We start from the raw sequence: 15,261 nt of genomic DNA, 5'->3' as shown, positions 1-15,261 counted from the left end.
CGGATTTGTCATAGCCAATATTTTTTCCCAGTCTGTAGGTTCTTTGATCACTCTTTTGGTGAAGTCTTTTGATGAGCGTAAGTATTTAATTTTTAGAAGATCCCAGTTACCTAGCTTATCTTCTAGAGTTTGTGTATTGTTAGTTACGGTTCGTATGCCATTTACGCCATGTATTAGGGCCTTTAGCATTGACCCTATTTTTTCTTCTATGATCCTCATAGTTTTTGGTTTTAGATTTAGGTCTCTGATACATTTTGAATTCATTTTTGTGTATGATGTGAAATATGTTTCATTTTGTTTACAGACGGACATCCAGTTTTGCCAGCACAATTTGTTAAAAAGAATGTCTTTTCCCCAGTTAATGGACTTTGGGCCTTTGTGAAATATTGGGTGACCTTAGGTGGATGGATTTGCATCTGGGTTCTCGATTTGGTTCCATTTGTCAATGTGTCTGTTATTGTACAAGTACCAGGCTGTTTTGACTATCATAGCTGTATAGTAGGTTCTGAGGTCAGGTAGTGCGAGTCCTCCTACTTTATTCTTCTTCTTCAGTGGTGCTTTACTTATCCAGGCCTCTTTCCTTTCCATATAAAATTAATGATTAGTTTTTCCATCTCATTAAAAAATGCCATTGGCATCTGGATCAGGAATGCATTGTATTTGCAGATTGCTTTGGGTAAAAAATAAAACAAAAAAAAACTTTTTTTTGGGGGGGGTAGAATTGACATTTTCACAATGTTGAGTCTCCCTATCCATGAGCATGGTATGTGTTTCCATTTATGTATGTTGGTTTCTTGCAGTAATGTTTTATACTTCTCTTTGTATAGGTGTTTTTTTTATTCCTGAGTATTTTGTTTTTTTAGGGGCTATCATAAATAAATGGTGTTACTTTCCTGATTTCCTTTTTGTAGTTCTCTTTATTGGTGTATTGATTATTGTAAGTTTATCTTGTATTCTGCTACTCTGCTGAATCTTTCTACTGGTTCCAATAATTTTCTTGTGGAGTCTTTTGAGTTCTATATGTACAGTATCACGTCATTTGCAAATAGGGATAGTTTTACTTCGTCATTACCTGTTTTAATGCCTTTTATTTATTTTTCCTGCCTTATTGCTCTAGCTTGGACTTCCAGCAAAATGTTAAATGGGAGTGGCAATAAAGGGCATCCTTGTCTTGTTTCTGTTCTCAGGGGGAATGTTTTCAGCCTTTCTCTGTTAAGAATGATGTTTGCTGTTGGTTTTGTATATATACCCTCTATTATCTTGTGGAATTTCCCTTCTATACCTATTTTATCGAGTTTTTATCAGGAAAGCATGCTGGACTTCATCAAATGCCTTTTCCGTGTCAATTGAGATGATCATGTGATTCATTTCTTTTGTTTCATTTAGGTGGTGGATTATGTTGATTGATTTTCTAATGTTGAACCACCCTTGCAAACCTGGTATGAATCCCACTTAGTCGGGGTGTATTATTGTTTTGATATGATGCTGAATTCTATTGGCTTGAATTTTGTTCTGAATTTTTGCATCTATACTCATGAGTAATATTGGTCTGTAATTTTGTGTGTGTGTGTGTGGTGTCTTTGCCTGGTTTTGGTATCAGGGTTATGCTGGCTTCATAGAATGAATTTGGAAGTATCACTTCCTTTTCTATGTTCTGAAATACTTTGAGTAGAACTGGTGCAAGCTCTTCTCTGAATGTTTGGTAGAGTTCTCCAATGCAGCCATCTAGGCTGTTGAAACATATTTTTTTTTTTTTTTTACCTTTTCAATCTCTTTGTTTATTATGGGTCTGTTCAGATTTTCTACTTCAGTTTGTATTAGTTAAGGTAGGTAGTGCCCATTTCCTCTAGGTTTTCAAATTTGTTGGAGTATAATTTTTCATAGTACTTGGCTATGATCCTTTTTATTTCGGTTGGGTCTGTTGTAGTGTCCCCCATTTCATTTCTTATTTGGGTTGTGTCCTCTCCTGTTTTTCTTCTGTCAACTCAGCCAATGGTTTGTTGATTTTGTTGTTCCTTTCAAAGAGCCAACTTTTGGTTTTGTTGATTCTGTTGTTTTCTGTTCTCCATTTCATTTATTTCTGCTCTGATCTTTATAATTCCCTTTCTTCTGGTGGCTGTGGGCTTCTTTTGCTGTTCTCCTTCTATTTGTTCAAGTTGTATAGCTAATGTTTTGATTATTTCCCTTTCTTCTTTTTTGATGTGTGCAACTATTGCTATAAACTGATCTTTGAGCACTGCCTCTGGAAAAAAAAAAAAAAATTTTTTTTTTTTCTGCTGTGTCCCAAAGGTTTGCTATGGTGTGTTTCCATTCTCTCTTGATTCTAGGAACTTTTTTATTCCATCTTTGATTTCTTCTACTACCCAGTGGTTTTTAAGCAAGGTGTTATTAAGTTTCCATGTATCTGTTTTTTTTTTTTTTCCTTTTATTAATGTCTACATTTATGACATTGTGACCAGAGAAGATGCTTTGTATTATCTCAATGTTTTGGATTTTTGTTGAGGTTGCTTTGTGGCCTAAGATGTGGTCTAATCTGGATAATGTTCCATGTGGTTTGGAAAATAATGTGTACTTTGCTGCTGTTAGGGGGAGTGTTCTATATATATGTGTTCAGGTTGGTTGATTGTGGCCTTTAGATCATCTGTATCTTTGCTGAGTTTCTTTCTAGATGTTGTGTCCTTTACCGAGAGTGGAGTGTTGAAGTGTCCTACTATTACTGTGGAACTGTCAATTTCTCTTTTTAGTGCTTGCCTTAGTTATATAGGGCTGCCATAACAGAAATACCACAAATGGATGGCTTTACCAAAGAGAAACTTACTCTTTCACAGTCAAGTAGGCTAAAAGTCCAAATTCAGGGGGTCAGCTCAAGGTGAAGACTTTCTCTCTCTGTTGGCTCTGGAGGAAGGAAGGTCCTTGCCATCAATCTTCCCCTAGATTAGGAGCTTCTCCACACAGGAACCTCAGATCCCAAGGATGTGCTCTGCTCCCAGCACTGCTTTCTTTGTGGTATGAGGTCCTCCTCTCTCTCCGCTTGCTTCTCTCTTTTATATCTCAAAAGAGGTTGACTTAACACACAATCTAATCTTGTAGTTTGAGTCCTGCCTCATTAACTTCAGTTGCTGCTAATCCCATCTCATTAACATCATAGAGATAGGATTTACAGCCCATAGGAAAATCATATCAGATGACAAAATGGTGGACAATCACATAACACTGAGAATCACGGCCTAGCCAAATTGATACACATATTTTGGGGAGACACAATTCAATCCATGACAGTGATGTTAGATTTTGTTTAATGTATTTTGGAACCCTGTCATTGGGTGTGTAGATGTTTATTTTGGTTATGTCATCATGGTAGATTGTCCCTTTAAGCATTATATAATGTCCTTCCTTGTCTGTCACTCTGTGTCTCTTTATGGGTGCATTTAAACCATTTTCGTTCTGTGATTGATAGGTATGAATTTATTGCTGTCCTTTTGTAGGTTGTTTGTTTGTTTTTGTGGTGCTGATGTTTTCTTTGTTTCTCTTACTCTCTTGTACTGAATTGCTTTGGTTTGTGGATTTTTTTTTCTGTTTCTTTCGTTTTTGTGTTTACTGAGATTTTATGTTCTTCTTCTTTACTTTGATGAGTTCGTTTGTTAACTTTCTTTGTGGTTACCTTGAAATTTACCCCTATCTTTCTAAGTTTAAACCAGTCTTTTACTACTTGGTATCATTTTGACTTCCTCTCCATTTGAAAGTTCTAAACCCTCACCGTTTATTGCCTCCTTTATTGTTCTGCTGTTGTCATTTACAGATTGACCTCTCTGATTCCCTGTTGTAAAGCTTTTAGTTTTTTTTATCCTTGAGAGTTCATTACATATGTTGGTATCTGGCTCATGCTGTCCTGTGTCCTAGATTCAGGTTATTGTCTGATGCTGTTGGTAGCTCTCCTCCTTCTCTGTTCCGTTAGTTTCTTATTCTTTTCAGTACTCCATCAAGGTCTTTACCCCTTTATTTGACGTTTCAGTTTCCAGGACTGATGTTTGTATCTGTTTGACTTAGTTTTCTAGTCTTTGCTGCAGAGGGACAGCATAGTGCTTCTGTCTATTCTGTCTATAGTGCCATGTTGGCTCTGCCTCTGAAGGGCTCTTTTGACTTCACGGCACCTTGTTGGATTTCTTTGCCAGAAGTCTTTCGGCCAGGGGACAGCCAGCAGCCATCTTGTTTTCCTGATGCCTAGTAGCCACTGCCGTCCAGTTAATTCCAACTCATAGCGACCCTATAGAACAGGGTACAACTGCCTCATAGAGCTTCCAAGACTGTAAATCTTTGCTGAAGCAGGGTGCCACACCTTTCTCTCTCAGAGCAGCTCGCAGGTTTGAACCACTGACTTTTCATTTAGCAGCCAAGAGCTTCAACCACTATGCCACCAGGACTCCTGATGCCCAGTAGCTGGTCTAATTGGCATCCTGACCTTTTCCTGGGTAAACACAACACACCTGTTTTTACAAAAACAAGCTTTCTGTTGGTTTGAAATCCTTCCCACTTGTTTAGATATTTTCTAAGCTCAGGTCCCACATCTGCCTCAGGCAATGAACAGGATTGTCACATCCATCCCTCACGAACCCCCAGGAAGGAGGTAGCCCTTCCAGATCTGGGTTACCAGTTCCCCTACCTCTGGAACTTTCTATGAGGGACCTATGAGGGTAATGCTAATCCATTATCAGTGCACCACATCGCAATAATTTCATGACACAATATTCATTACATAATATAGTAATGATAGATTAATTCTGTCAAAGGGGGCAAGACATACATACATGAAGCAATTAACTAACAGGACAAGGTAGAATATGATCAGGTGCCAAATTTATTGATACAAATGATAAGTAGGAATTGAAAGATATGGAGAGAATTACATGGGCTGGCTTTGTGGAGCCTTGGCGGACTTAGGAGATGAGGAGGAGGTTCAGGGTCACTGCTACGCCACCCATACAGCAGAAGGAGCCCCACACTGGGCACATCATTTAGTGAATGAATACTCTTCAGACATACCCTCACCGCCACAGGCACTGATTCTGGGCTGGGACCTTTTGAGAAGTGCTTGATAAGGTGGAACCCTTGCTAATGTGTGTCACTCATTGCTTCAAAGGGGGTGTCTGTCCAATACCAGGGGCTTCCTCTTCTAACTCCTACACGGCTGCTAAGGGATTAGTCCCTGTTTTACTATTTCATCTATTCCCTCATCTCCATTTTATGGGCTGGTTGAAAGCTAAAGTAACAATCCCAGCCTGTTGACACCTTCTTTTAATGAAAAGGTTGCTGGTTACCACCGGAATAGCATATGCATTAAGTAAAGATAAGGTCCCAACTGTTTTGTTTCTAAATGAACAAATGAGATAAAAGGTTTCAGGCTGCTATTTATAAGCACTTCTCTGCAAATAATGCCTGGTGAGTGTAGAGTCTCCATTCCCACTAAATGAAAAGCCAAATTGGATCAGCTATTCTAGGGTCCACCTGAGCCTCCTTCCACTCGACCTCCGCAGCGCAGACAGCTAAGGTTCCAGTTCTGACTTGTGGAGGGTGCTCTAGAGACAAGGTTCTGGTGAGTTTTTTGCAGGGCTGGAAGGCAGTCACTCAAACTGTCCCCTAGCTGCTCATTCATTGCTCAGTCCATGCATACAATATGATTTCAACAGCCCGCAGCAAAGATGGGGTGGAGGAGTCACTGATTAAGGGGACCTCAAGTAGAAGGAGAATCTGGGTTGAGCTACCACCATTACAACTGTGATTGCATCTCCAGAAGAATCAGGAAGTAGAGATTCAGGCGCCTCTCAGGAACAAAGTAAAGCAGTGTTTCATGAACCCTAACAGGTTTATCATTGTGTTCCCGGGGCTTTGCTTCCTTAAAGCTAAGATTGCTGTCTGCTTCATTTTTAAAAATTCTGTAAAACAAATCAGTTTCTCAAATACAGGATGGAAGAATCAAGTATCAAACCTTGAGAATAGTATTTTTCTTGTTATATTTTTGATGTTTAATATGTGGTTAAATTTCAATGTATGTTTTAATATGCAAACTCCAAACCAAACACTACAGAACATGTCTTTTTATGATTTATTTAATGACTAATTATCCCTTTTAATGTAATTAATTTTAAAGATCATGCATCATTTGTTGAATGGAGAAAAGCAGAATATTACTGCAATGTTATAGTAAAATGAACATTACAATGCAACCCTTGATCATGAGCTGATTTAAATAAAATGTTTGTATTTAAAATAATGTCTTTATTATATACTTTGTGTAGTAGACATTTACCATCCTTTTGAGCCATCTAGATGCTTGGAACATCACCCACCTTCTGATTCTGTCTCTCCAAAATAGAAGCCAGATGTTATGGATTAAATCGTGTCTCCCAAGAATACGTGTTGTAAATCCTAACCTGGTAGCTATAAGGCCACTATGAGTCAGAATTGACTCCACAGCAACGGGTTTGGTTTGGTTTTTGGTATACCTGTGAATGTAATCCCATTTGGGAATAGGGGTGTCTTTGTTACGTCAGTGAAGCTGACCTAACATTATCAGCGTAGGGTGTGTCTTAAATCATTTTTGAGATACACAGGGCATAGTAGGCACTGAAGAAAGCAAAAGAGAATGAGAAAAGGTAGGTGCCAGGTGGAGATGTCCAAGAGTGACGGAGAACGCTAGAGAAGCTGAGACAAGGATCTTCCCCCAGAGATGGCTGAGAGAGTGCCTTTCCCTAGCGCCAGCACCTGGAATTCAGACCACTATCCTCTAAACCATGAGAAAATCAATTTCTGCTCACTAAAGCCACCCTTTTGTGGTATTTCTGGCGTAGCAGAACTAGACAATTCAGACACCAGATTTTCCCAGTTTCCCTTAAACTAGGGTGAAGGCACATGGCACAGACTGCTCCCATCATTGCCCCTGCATATGATTTTGGTTTGGGGCTGTGCGTGGAATCCATTCAAGTGATTGCATGCAATGTGGCAGAGAGACATCTAACTTCCAGAGGCAGTAGCGACGGGGCTTGACATAGGGTTTCTGCCCAGCTTTAGGCCTGTGTCCAGTGGCAGGGAGAGTGGCAGTAGAGCTGGTTCTAGCTGCCCAGCATCTGTGCTTATTTTTCTGGGTCTCTCTCCTAGTGATTACATGAACAATCAAATACCCTCTAATACCGCCACCACCACCAGTGCCATTAAGCCAACTCCAACTCATGGCGGCCCACATGTGTCAGAGTAGAACTGTGCTATGCAGGTTTTCAATGACTGAGTTTTCTGAAGTAGATCACCAGGACGTTCTTCCGAGGCACCTCTGGGTGGACTTGAACTTCCAACCTTTTGGTTAGCAGTCAAACGTGGTGACTGTTTACTCCAACCAGGGATTCCATTCTCTAATATAAAACCAAACGAAAACCAAACCCACTGCCGTTGAATTGATTCTGACTCATAGCGACCCTATCCTCTAATATAGTGGTCTTTAAACATTTTTAATTTACTTACTCCCAACATAAATTTAATGAAGCTGGTTTTCTAAAGTTTTAGGTCATAACACCCTGGGTTGCTTGTTAGGAACATTTTGTCCTACCTAAGTAAATATTCTGTTAAGAGTGCTTTTAATTCACCTTGTGGAAGTAAACAGCAAAAGGAAAAGAAACTATTGAGCCACTGGTGCTAAGTGTGGGGCGTAAAGGGGTATATTAATTATTAAGTGCATTATTTACAGTTGAATGCACAGTCTATCCCCATTAAATTAATCTAAATCTAAAAAGCACAGGATACGAATGACTAAAGCAGCAGGTTCGTCGTTGATGAGGAACAGCAGCAGATTATGCCCAAGTGAAAACGGAATATGGGTTTATGACATGAATAACCTTTCGGGCAAAATTAATTACAATATTTCTCCTACAAATCTGAATGAGTGTTTAAGGAGCAATGAAACGCCTTGACTTACCTTCAATATCTTTTTCTAACTTGGGGACATAATGTTCATCTCTTGGAAGTAAACGTGGGACTTTTCATCTTTTTCTCTTTGAAGTAATGCAAAATACTCAACTCAGACTTGGGGGGATGTGGGTGAAGTTTTTTTTAGCATACTGCTATTCCCCAACATACTGTTTACAAATTTTGAATATTTTAATCCTAAGGTCGGTTGAAAGAGATAAAAGAAAGGAAAGAAGGGACAGTAGAAGAAAGGGAGGGAGGGAGGGAAGGAGAGAGGGTGGAATCTGGCACTACAGACATGGAATCTGGTGAAATAGTCACAGATGCTGCTGGATCAACAAGACTAAAAACCTGTTATCACAGGCATGGAACTTGGCACTCCATGGGTGGAATTTGAGTGTCCAGTCATGGAACATGATGTTATAAGGGTGGAATCTGGAATTTTAGTCATACAACCTAGTGTGTCAGTCATGGAAATTGGCCTTCATGGATGGACTCTTTCTGCCAGTCATGGAACCTGGCACTCCATGTATGAAATCTCAATCTCCAAGCATGGGAATTGGCCCAGCCAGCCTTGAACCTGGCATTCCATGTATAGAATCTCAATCTCCAAGCATGGATCCTGGTTCCAAAAGCATGGAACTTGGCACTCTGTGTGTGAAATCATAATTTCCCAGTACTTAAAGTGACCTTGTAAGTATGGAACCTGGCACCATTCATAGAAGTTTATGTCTAAGACATGGAACTTGGCTTTCTGGCTTGGTACCTAGCACTCCATGTATGGAATTTCAATATCCAAGAATGGAACCTGGCCTGATAAGCACTGAACATGATATTCTATATATGGAATTTCAATCTCCAAGCATCAAACCTGGACATACAGTCATGGAACATGGCACTCCATGTGTGGAATCTCAATTTCTAAGCATGGAACATGGCCTAACTTGTATAACCTGGAACTCCAGGCAAGGAATCTTACATTTGAGTCATGAAAGTTGGCTCTCCAAGCATAGAGACTGGTATCCCAAGCATGGAACCCTGTGGCACTCCTTGTATGGTACATCAATCTCCAAGAAGGAAATGTGAACTACAAATATGGAGCTTGTGGAACCTGGTCCTCTATGTGTGGAGTCTCAATCTCTCAGCACAGAACCTGGCTCTACAAGCATGGAGCCTGGCACTCCATTTATGAAATACGGCCTTTCAGGCATTGATTTACATCTTTCAGGTGTGAATTCAGACTTTCCAGGCCCTACGCCATGGACTTTGAACCTCCAAATGGGGAACATAGCCCTTTTAGGATGGGAACTGGCCCTCCTAGTATAGAATGTGGCCCTTAAGACATGAAGCCTAGTCCTCCAAATATGGAATTTGACTTTCCAGGGTAGAAAAGTCCCTCCCGATTTGCATCTTGTGTGTCCAGATGGCTCTCTAGTTGTGGAACCTGGGCTTCTGTGCGTGGTCCCTGGCCCTCTAGGCATGGGATTAGACCTTCTATGCATGCCCTGAGTGCCTGTGTGAAATCTCTCTCCAAGCCTGGAATCTGGCCTTCTGGGGATGGAGCACGAACCTCAAGGAATGTTATCTAGTCCACAAATGAGAAAATTCAGGCTCAGGGTTTAAGGGACTCTCCCAAGGTTCAACAATTGGTTTGCAAGAGCTGGAATCCAGATCTCCTGATTCCCAGTCAGTGTTTACTGCTCCAGGCCACAGTTCCTCTAACCTCACCTCTCTCTAATGGTGTAGTGAGTGAAAAAAGAACTGGGCAGCAGTTAGAACTCCTGAGTCTGCTGACAGCTCTGCTCTGTCTGCTCCTGTGTCGTTGGATGAATTTTCCAATGGCATCACCATCTCACATTTGCGCTGAAAGGGAGTCAGATGACATGGTCGCTAAGATGATTCCAGCCCTGGCATCCTTTACCTGCCTCTGTTTTATGCATCTCCCTGTTAAGGGCCCCCTCCCCTTGTCTTCAAGCTGTGTGAGGCCCTATCAGTCTGGCGAACCTGGGCCATCTGAGCAAGGAGCCATCAGAAGATTAGCTTTGATTCTACGATGACCTCTCCTCCCTCCTGTGGTTTCCTCCATTACTTCAGCTCTTGCCCAAGGAAGAGATTTTCTATTTGATTGAAGTTTCCCATTCAACCCAGAAAATCAAATATCTTTTTAAAAGATCCTGACTTCGGGAGTTAGCATTGCCGCTGCCTGGGGTGCCTCACAATCCCTCTCTTTTCAAAGGCCTGTCCTTGTTGTCCTTCATTTTATGGCTCTTGTCCTCACTGCCTCTTACTGTTGGGGTGGCGTTCATTGCCCAGAGGAATCAGGTCTGGTTACTGCCTGCGTGAAAGCAGGGGAGTGTGCAGCAGGCTAAAACTGGGGGTAGAATTAGTCTTCAGGGCACCTCCATTCCTTTTCGCCAAGGGCAATCACTTTTAACCCCTTTTTTCTTCATATTTTTGAAAAATAGGCTTCTAGTACTTTTCCCTGATTTATCAATTTTAGACATTATTTATTTCCTGTGATGGTGGATGAGTCTTTGACACAGTTACACATCCCCAGCTCCTCTCTTGCATTTCCAAACACAGTGTTTAGATTTCATGACTCTGAAACATTGTTGACCCCAGAACATGTCGTGTGCTATGTACATTTCTCTTCTTCTCTAGCTTTTCTCTACCCTGAATTTCTAAATTTCTTTCTTTGTTGTCATACTTTTTGCCCTAACCCTCACCTCGTCTTTCTCCCCAAATTTCTGTCACCTCATCTATTCTATGTGGTGCTTCCTTCCCTGAGATTTCCCACAGAGTCTTCTATTGAGGAAATGGTTACATTTGTTTGAAAAACAGGCATGAGCAGGAGCAAAGCTGCCGGGCCTAGCTTTAACAATGGATTATCTAATATAATATAACAAAAATACAGTCAGCAAAAACAAAATAAATAAATGGGACCTCATAAAATTAAAAACTTTTTGTTCACCAAAAAACTTTACCAAAAAAGTGAAAAGGCAAGCTACTGACTGGGAGAATATTTTCAGAAACCATTTACCCAATCAGAATCTAATAACCAAAATACATATAAAACTTTGACAACTTAGCTATGAAAAGACAACCCAATCAAAAAATGGGCAAAGGACTTGAATAGACATTTCACCAAAGAGGACATTCAAATGCCACCAAACACATGAAAAGATGCTCAAAATCAGCCATCAGACAGATGCAAATGAAAATCACAATGAGATAAAAAGAGAACCTACGGCCTGGGAAAAACAATTTTTGGCTATGACAAATCTGACAAAGTTTTAATCTCTAAATCTAAAAGTAAATTTGACACCTCTACAGCAATTCAATTAGAAAATGAGCAAAAGGTATGAAGAGACCACCAAAAAAGACATTCAGGTGGCTAACAGACCCATAAGGAAACGCTTGTAATCACTAGCCATTGTAGAAATGGAAATCAAAATCACAGTGAGACACCGTCTCACCCCAACATTACTGGCATGAATCAAAAAAACAGAAAGTAACAAATTTTGGAGAGGCTATGGGGAGATTGGAATACTTATGCACTGCTGGTGGGAATGTAAAATATTACAACCATTTTAGAAAAGAATATGGCACTTCCTTAGAAAGCTAGAAATAGAAATACCACATGATCCAACGGGGCTGAGGTCTGTGGGGTCCATAGTCTTGGGGAACATCTAGCTCAACTGGCATAACTTGGTTTATAAAAATAATGTTCTACATTCTACTTTGGTGAGTAGCGTCTGGGGTCTTAAAAGCTTGTGAGCAGCCATCTAAGATACTCCACTGGTTTCACCCCATCAGGAGCAAGGGAGAATGAAGAAAACCAAAGACAAAAGGGAAATATTAGTCCAAAGGACTAATAGACCACAACTATCACAGCTTCCACCAGACTGAGTCCAACACAACTAGAGGGTGCCCAGCTACCACCACGGACTGCTCTGACAGTAATCACGGTAGAGGGTCCCAGACAGAGACAGAGAAAAATGTGGAACAAAGTTCTAACTCACAAAAACAACCAGACTTGCTGGTCTGACAGACTGGAGAAACCCTGAGAGTATGGCCCTTTTAACTCAGTAATGAAATCACTCCTAAGGTTCACCGTTCAGCCAAAGTTTAGGCCCATAAAACAAAATGAGACTAAAGGGGCACACCGGCCCAGGGGTGCCAGAGAGGAAGGCAGGAAGGGACAGAAAAGTTGGTAATAGGGAACCCAAGGTTGAGAAGGGAGAGTGTTGAACTGTCGTGGGGTTGGTAACCAAAGTCACAATACAATATGTGTGCTAATTGTTTAATGAGAAGTTACTTTGTTCTGTAAACCTTCATCTAAAGTACAATAATTAAAAAAACAAAAAGAGAGAGAGAGAGACAGGAGGGAATAATAGAACAAAAGGACTGAGTGAATATTGACCAAAGGGATACTTAAAATTGTGTGGAAAAGGCCTTTGGAAAGCAATAAGCACTGAAATGGTATGTAATTCTAAATAAATAAATAAGCAGTAGCTATATTCTATATGAAAAATTCCTTGTACTAGAAAGGGCATGGATCAATGAAAATGACTGAGGAAGCTTTTCCAAGTGAAAGGAACAGCTTAGCAAAGAATAACAGTCAAACATTATATGTGTAGCTTGGCTTGATCATGGAATAGACACTGCATTGATGAGTAACATGAAATGAGGTTGCACAGAGATAAGGAAAGAGGGTAGAACCTTTAATATGCAAAGAACTATTAAAAAAAGAAAGAAATACTGTATGATCTAGCAATTCCACTCCTAGGAATATATCCTAGAGAAATAAGAGTCGTCACATGAATAGACATATGCACACCCATGTTCATTGCAGCATTGTTCACAATAGCAAAAAGATGGAAACAAGCTAGATGCCCGTCAACAGATGAATGGATAAACAAGCTATGGTACATACACACAATGGAATACTATGCAACGATAAAGAACAATGACGAATCTGCGAAATACCTCACAACATGGATGAATCTGGAGGCCATTACGCTGAGTGAAATAAGTCAATCACAAAAGGACAAATATTGTATGAGATTACTACCATAAAAACTCATGAAAAGCTTTACACACAGAAAGAAAAAAAATCTTTGATGTTATAGGGCAGGGGTGGGGGTAGGGGGAGGTGTCATGTATTGAATTGTGTCCCCCCAAAATATCTGTTAACTTGGCTAGGTCAAGATTCCCAGTATTGTATGATTGTTTACCATTTTGTCATCTGATACGATTTCCCTTTGTGTTGTAAATTCTATCACTATGATGTAATGAAATGGATTAGCGGCGGTTACATTGATGAGCTCTACAAGATTAGACAGTGCCTTAAGCCAATCTCTTCTGAGATATAAAAGAGAGCAGAGAGACCCAGGGACCTCATACCACCAAGAAACAAGACCTCTTTGGGCCCGAGGTCCCTGCACTGAGAAGCTCCTCCACCAGGGGAAGATTGATGACAAGGACCTTCCTCCAGAGCCGACAGAGAAAGAAAGCCTCCCCTGGAGCAGGCACCCTGAATTTGAACTTCTAGCCTCCTAGACTGTGAAAGAATAAATTTGTCTTTGTTAAAGGCATCTATTTGTGGTAGTTCTGTTATAGCTGTACTAGATGACTAAGACAGGAGGGAAAAACACCAACTAGACAACAGATAAGTGGTAGCTTTGATGAAGGGTAGGACAGTACACAATACTGGAGAAGTCAGCACAACTTGACCAAGGCAGGTCATGGAACTAAACTCCCTGAGGGACCAAATTACTGGGCTGTGGGCTGGGGACCACGGTCTTGGGGGACATCTAGCTCAACTGACATAACATACCTTATAAGGAAAATGTTCTACATCCTACTGTGGTAAGTAGCATCTGGTGTCTTAAAAGCCTGTGGGCGGCCATCTAAGATGCTTCACTGGTTCCACCCTGTCTGGAGCAAGGGAGAATGAAGAAAACCAAAGACACAAGGGAAAGATTAGTTCAAAGGCCTAATGGACCACAACTACCACAGCCTCCACCAGATTGAGTCCAGCACAACTAGATGGTGCCTGGCTACCACCACTGACTGTTCTGACAGGGATCACAATAGAGGGTCCTGGACAGAGCTGGAGAAAAATGTAGAACAAAATTCTAACTCACAAAAAAGGACCAGATTTACTGGTCAGACAGAGACTGGAGAAACGCCGAGAGTATGGCTCCCGGGCACACTTTTAACTCAGTACTGAAGTCACTGCTGAGGTTCACCCTTTAGCCAAAGATTAGACAGGCTTATAAAATAAAACAAGACTAAATGGGCACACCAGCCTAGGGGCAAGGACTAGAAGGCAGGAGGGGACAGGAAAGCTGGTAAGGGGGAGCCCAAAGTTGAGAGGGGGAGAGTGTTGGCACGTCATGGGATTGACAACCAATGTCAGAAAATAATGTGTATTAATTGTTTAATGAGAAATTAATTTGCTCTGTAAACCTTCATCTAAAGTGCAGTGAGAAAATACAAACAGAACAAAACACAATGAGATAACATTTCACTCCCACTAGGATGGCTGAAGGGGCCTTGGAGGCACAGCAGTTAAGTGCTACGGCCCCTAACTAAAAGGTCAGCAGTTCGGAATCGGCTTGATGGCAACGGGTCTGTTTTTGTTTGTTTGTTCTAAGATGGCTAAAATAAAAGCAAACAAACAAAGCCTAGAAAACAACAAATGTTGGTGAGGATGTGGGGAAATTGGAACCTTGTCCGTTGTTGCTGGGAATGCAAAATGATACAGTTGTGGAAACCAGTCTGGCGGTTCCGCAAAACCCTAAAAATAGAACTACCGTAACCCGTCGCTGTTGAGTCGATGCCAACTCATAGCGACCTTTATGACAAAGTAAAACTGCCCCATAGGGTTTCCCAGGAGCAGCTGGTGGATTTGAACTGCTCACATTTTGATTAGCAACCAAGCTCTTAATCACTGTTCCACCAGGGCCCCACCATAAAAAAAAACAAAAAAAAAAAACACCATATGACCCAGTAATTTCACTGCAAGGACTTGAAAGCAGCGATGTGAACAGACACACATACACCAGTGTTCATTGCAGCATTATTCACAGTAGCCCAAACATGGAAACAACCTAAATGCCCATCAAGGAATGGATAAAAAACATCTGGTACATACATACAATGGAATTCTACTCAGCCAGAAAGAGAAATGAAGTCTTCTGTGTGTGTGCATTTTAGGTGAAAGTTTAGAATGCAAATTAGTCTCTCATTCAAAAATTTATACACAAATTTTTTGGTGACGTTGGTTTCAATCCCAGCAAAGTG

The sequence above is a fragment of the Elephas maximus genome, chromosome 18, assembly GCF_024166365.1.
Source record: "Elephas maximus indicus isolate mEleMax1 chromosome 18, mEleMax1 primary haplotype, whole genome shotgun sequence".
NCBI classification, from domain to species: domain Eukaryota; kingdom Metazoa; phylum Chordata; class Mammalia; order Proboscidea; family Elephantidae; genus Elephas; species Elephas maximus.
This window is presented reverse-complemented; position numbering follows the sequence as displayed.